Raw genomic sequence first — 6118 nt, 5'->3', positions numbered from 1 at the left:
TGCAAATTTTGGTGTCGATCCGCTTAGAGACACAGTTCTGAATAGGTAAACATAATTATGGCCATCCTGCACATAGAATAGTTAGCTTCTTACGGAAGAAGTAGAAATGGCGGTAAATAGATAAATCTTCATAAAAGTTTTAAACAAGCGAGCGAAACTGTGAACCATAAATATAAAATCGTAATCTGTTAAGAATTTTCAAACTACTCGCAGAAAATGAGTCTCTGAGATGTTTGTCTCTGATATATTATGTCCTGTTTCTTAAGCGCCTGACGTAAGGTACGGGCCAAAGTAAACTTACATAATCGGGCGCTACATAAACTCGTAATTGATCCGGAAAGCCTTCTTTGTATCCCGAGGACAGAAAAGGTAAAAGATTCTTCTTAGTGCATGACATTTTATGAATGAGTCTACATGTGGTTCCAATATATACAGTACATATTAGGTTAATGAAATCTCAGTGAACTTTCCAACTGAAAACTGTGGTATGATAAGTCTTTAAAATTTATAGCAAATTACATAGAGCAATTAATTAGATTAAAATAGATTTAATTACATATAAATTAATTATCATCAAATAAATATATTAAAAATTAGGAAAAATAATTTTAAATTAAATACAATTACTCATAGTTTCATTGTAGTTTTAATTTTATTAAAATCATTTAAAAAATTATAAAAGTGTTTAAAAAATACTATAAAACAACCTTCCGTTATTATCAATAAGTATAAAAAAGAAATATGGATAATACTAGAAATTGATTTAAAAGTAATGGTAAGTGAAAAGAAGCAAAGTAATCTGACCAATAGCGTAATCCATTTGATATGAATGAAGTATGCTATTGGTTGCATAACTGCTTGTTATCTAGACGCCCCCTATATTAAAATTTGTAAGAGTTATAAACAATTATGCAAATGAGCTACATTTACGATTCGAAATTGGGAAAGAGTTCGTGTTATTTACATTTATTGATAAATTAACATTATATTAATTAATGACTACCGTTGAACAGATTCAAGCATTGAAGTTTAGTACAAGTAAAACATTGATTATTTTAACTGAATTTCGTAAAATATTTTACGAAATTTTACACTTTTGCAGATTTGTTTGGAGTTAAATATGTTATTTGCGATTTTCCACAAGAATGGAACGATTATTACGGCAATTTTGCTTGTAAAGTCTGCATAAGGTTCTTCTTACATTTTGTCATTTCTAGAAAAGTGTCACCGTGTCCGCGTAGTGGAGATTGTTTTAGGTTTCAATCTGAAATATATGACTGTGTACACTGTATAATGGTACAGATGTATTTATTTGGATTAAAAGCTTCAAGAATTAGAATAGTTGGTAAGAGTTGCTGCATGAAACAAAATGAATGAAATTTGCATAAAGTGGACACAATGGTAAGAATTTTGATTAACATGAGTATTTTATTTTAATTAAATTGATGATTTTCTCTGTATTAAGTTCTAATACGTGAGGAATGTAGAAAAAAAGTGAAATACTTTAGAATGCTATATCAGAAAAAGATGATAATTTGTACAAATTGGTTATATAACCATCCACTTCCTCGTGCTATTCGGAAACAAAAAAGAGAAAGGGTAATAATTTTATATTATTAAATCATTAAAATAAGTTGCTGTATACCAGTAAAATCAATGAATTGTATACGATTACGTCTTTGTAAATAATATGCACGTGCTAACAGCTTTCATCCCTTGTTATATGTTGCATTGTTCGAGACATAATAACGATTTTAAAAATTACAAAAGTTAATTAATCTGTATTACAAAAAGTTTTGTATTAATTAAAACCATTCAGCATAGGTTGATGGTCTTGTATCTGAGCCTGGATTAGGTTGATAGAATAAAGCAATGACCCTTAAGATCACCAGGGGGTGCCTCCCATAGGATTTCTGGAGGGAACTGGTATCCATTTAGGTGTTAGACACGTAAAGAAAACTCCTGGAAACTCCATGCTCTCAGTTCGTTGGTTTTGCGCGTGGAGTTTTCCGGGTTTTTTTCATATTCAGATGCTAGTTTCTCATAGAAAATACTTCTGGGAGGCGTCTTCTAGGCGGATTGGGCTTTCATTGGTTTATTCATCCATTCATCAGAATTTAGTTTAAATTGTGAAATTTAATAATTTATCTTTATATAGCCGAAGATTATAAAGAAGTTAGTTATTTTAGAACTAGTATCCAATTTTTTGCACGCGCACGATGTCCTCATGCTCTGTTCCTCTTACTGTGATTCTTTTAAAATAAGAACTAGAGAATTACAGCAGTTGTACATACATATTTTGAAAATAACTAGGAAATTTAAAGATATCTTTCCGATTCAATACACAGTTGATTTTAACATAAAGAAATTATTAATATATGGAGGTAAGTACAAAAAGTATTTTAAATATAGTTAAAAGATTTATTATAAGAGTTTTTCCCTTAGCAGAACAACAAGAAAGTGACATTTCCGATCTTCGTGATAAATTAATAACAGCGGTTAGACTTTATAATACATTTGACAAAGTATATCGATATCTACCTCCCATTCCTGAATAGGATATTAAGTTTAAAGTTAAGGTTAAAACTTATTTTCTTACTGAATTTTTAAATTTAGTTTATATGTAAATACTTACGAATATTTTGTACCTTCTAACATTTTATGCTGATTGTGATTGTAGTTTCGTTACAATAATCAAATAAAAGATATTTAAGTTCACTGGTTTGTGTGTTTATTTTTTTATTTTTACGTAATTACAAATAGAAGTTAATTAATCTGGCATCTACAGAACTCCACCACTGTAACAGTGCACACTGAACACATACATCTGAACACTGGTAGTTGAAAATCAGCTCGTTCGGCTGCGTGAAATTTTCTGGGTTTTCTTTCACGTGTCGAGCACCTAAATATGCCCAATTTTCTGTAAAGTTCGCTGAAAGACACTCCCTTCACAGATAGACGAAGTATTGCTTTATCTCATTCCATCAATCTACAGGAACAGAATGATGTCAGATTACGGGATACTTTTGTATTTTTTCAAAACTTTGCAAGTTACTTGAAATCCAAATCTTACGGTTTTTTCTGTACAATTCGTACCAGTAAACGTTGCTGTATTGGTTGAAAATTAATCAATCGATCAATCACTATCGGGTTGTAAGCAGTTTTATACATTCCCAGTTATCTCTTTTATTATAGAAAGTGCACGGACGCATCTGGATTAGCGAAATACTAGCATGTCCGTTATTATCCAGAAATTTGGGAACATCGGTCACTGTTTAAAGTGAATCAAATTAATGCATTTATACAGTACAGCATATGCCATGTATATTGTACTGTACAATATGCATGTAATGTATAGAGCAGAGGTGGCGAACCTATAGCACACGTACCCAAAGCGGCACGTAAGGAGAAATCATCTGGCAATTAGCTTATGATTTCGATTTATCATCTGCTATTTCAATCATCCTTTCTATTTATTACCTGATCACCCTTTTTCGATCAGCTTTTTTACATTTATTCTAATTAAACTGTTTTTGTTAATTTTAATCTCATTATTCGAAGTCTAAAACTTTGGCACGCATAAACATTTTTAATGCTAAATATACTTACTATATGGCACGCGGGCTCAAATATTTGCCATCCCTGGTATACAATCAACAAGGGTTAGATAGTGAATCGGGTTACAAAGTAAACGCGTTTACTTACTGATAGTTTCACGTAGATATATCGTATTAGTTGAAAACCATGCTTGCTGTATATGTCGTTTACTTAAATATATGAAAATAAATATATAATAGATTGATTAAATGGAATGTTTTTTACCGAATTGAATTTTTTATAACTACTATAAGCTCGAAAATCTTAAGATCAGCGAACGACTTTTATTTTATTTATTTATTATTATTTTTTTTATTTTTCTGTACAAAATACTGTGAAAGCTTGAGTAATATGTGCAAGCTGTAATCATTCGAAAATAATAGAGCAAACTCTGATAACGACGTTCACTATCTGTCTCATTTTTATGAGGCAGATAGTGAACCGAATTCTTTGGTCCTGCTTCAGTCTTCGAAGATGCGAACAAGAATAAGTCTTTATTTTTTGTGACATCGTCACGTCAAGCTGCAATTTTTAATCATGTTTATAATTTATTTAATTTAAAATATATGCCCTCCACTTCAAATCAGTAGTGTTTTACTTCTGTACATTATACTTTTCCGTTAGAAATCGATTTTTTCAAATTTTTTATCGAAACACACTACTTATTCTACTTTGTTGTTTTGTTTTGTATGATAAAAAACATCAATTCAGACAGTTTTCTTTAATAAATTTTATTTTCTCATTCACAGCTTCCAAAACTTTTTCCGCCATGATTTACTTTGGTGTACAATACTACACAATATATGCAATATAGAAACGATGTAAAATTGATAGTCATAATGAAAAACATTTAGTAGTATACTTTGCTTAATACTACATTTATAATTAGTCGTAATTACTTTAATAATATATTTGTCTAACAGAAACTAGTAGAAAAGTAACAATATTTATAAGCACTTAGCGCTCTCAGACAAGAAAAAAATTACGATCCGATCCGAAACGCTTCTCTGTTACAATGGCTGCGTTTCTTTATGCAGCGCTCGAGAATCGCTTTACAGCGAACACACTGGAACCGGTTTATAATTGGCCAACACTGCTTGTGACGTCATTTCGCTACACTCTCGCTGCATAAAAAAACGCAGTCAATAATTGATATCGATTAAAATTTAATGACTCAACATGTTCAATTAGTTCTGTACAGCACTTATATATTAACCTCTTAACAGTGAAGGACGAGAATAGTCGTCCAAGACGATCGAGTGGCAGTGGTGAAGGACGACTATAGTCGTTAAAAAATTCTTATAAAATACCTGGACCATTTCGTGAAGTCGTAGAATTTTCACGAGTAGTTGGGTTCTCCAACTTTGTTTTGGAATATCCTTTAGTTCTCGAGAAAATTACAATAAAAGAGAGAAAATTAAAATAAATATGAAATTTTAGACGGCCATCTATCGACATAAATCGAATTTAAATCTCCCGCCGTCATCTGATTGGTTAAAAAAATTAATATTCCTAATTGGCTCGCGTCAGAAAAAAGTAGGTGTGACTTCTGTAAATGACGCTATCGGGAGTGCACCGATGCAACCGGAAAAAGTAAACAGCCTACGTCATTAGTCTAACGGTCCTTGTCTGACCTACTTTTCGTAGAATCAACATTGGAGTAAGCTGTAGTAAAACGTAGTAGTTTATAGTAAAACGGTCTTCTCTAATATTCATAGTAATTTGTAATGCTCGGATTTCAATTTAATAAGTATTATTTAGTTCAGAAACATTATAAATACATCATTAAGTAGGAGAATAACGAAAAACTTTATTTTTTAGTATAATACAATTTACAAAATCGAAAGTTCGTATATCGTAATATTATAAAAAACTACATCGAAACATACAAAGTCACCTAATTTACTTAAATTCAGTTCATTATACAACTGTAGATACTCTTGCCTTCCTCAGTTTCCTCAAAACAAAATTCGAAAACTTCAATTAATTCTATAAATATTTAAGCGCCATTACTATTCGAATTAACTGTAATTACAAATATAACTGAAAAATATTTTCGACATAAACCCTAGGCAATAATTATCAAAACAAAATTCTTCAAGTATAAATTTTTCTGATCGAGTAATATGTAATAATAGTTTTATCTATTACTCTTGCCATATTCAACTTTCTATGTTCACATCCATTTAGTTTCATCTAATTACACTTTAAATGTAAAAAAATCTACCAACAAATAAGTTTTCTAATAAAGAGACTACTTGCTAATTAAAGTTTGTATTCTTCTTTGACGTAATTCTACGTTTTAGCACTAAATTGGTAGACATGTCTAAATAACACGCTTATAAACACTAAATGCCATAAATGTTTCGAAATTAGAACTAGATAATTATATGCACAAATAAATTTACATGCCTTCATTTACATCCAAACAAAGATCAGTTCTCCCAAATTGTCGAAAAATAAATTATTTTCAACTTTTCTTTCTGAATTTAGAACTAATTCACAGTAAACTTTATGCCTT

At 30.5% G+C, this 6118-nt stretch overlaps 1 long non-coding RNA gene across 1 annotated transcript; it reads left to right on the top strand.

Moving 5' to 3' along the window:
- Positions 1-1494: 1494 nt before the first annotated feature.
- On the top strand, positions 1495-2545 carry LOC136977147 (uncharacterized). Its single transcript, XR_010881045.1, has 3 exons — positions 1495-1599; positions 2159-2384; positions 2449-2545. It is a non-coding gene; the product is annotated as an uncharacterized lncRNA (long non-coding RNA).
- Positions 2546-6118: the final 3573 nt, after the last annotated feature.

This window comes from Centruroides vittatus, unplaced genomic scaffold, assembly GCF_030686945.1.
Source record: "Centruroides vittatus isolate TY-2023 unplaced genomic scaffold, ASM3068694v2 contig_448, whole genome shotgun sequence".
NCBI classification, from domain to species: Eukaryota; Metazoa; Arthropoda; class Arachnida; order Scorpiones; family Buthidae; genus Centruroides; species Centruroides vittatus.
Note: the sequence above shows the minus strand (reverse complement) of the source record. Positions and strands in the feature narration are given on the sequence as shown.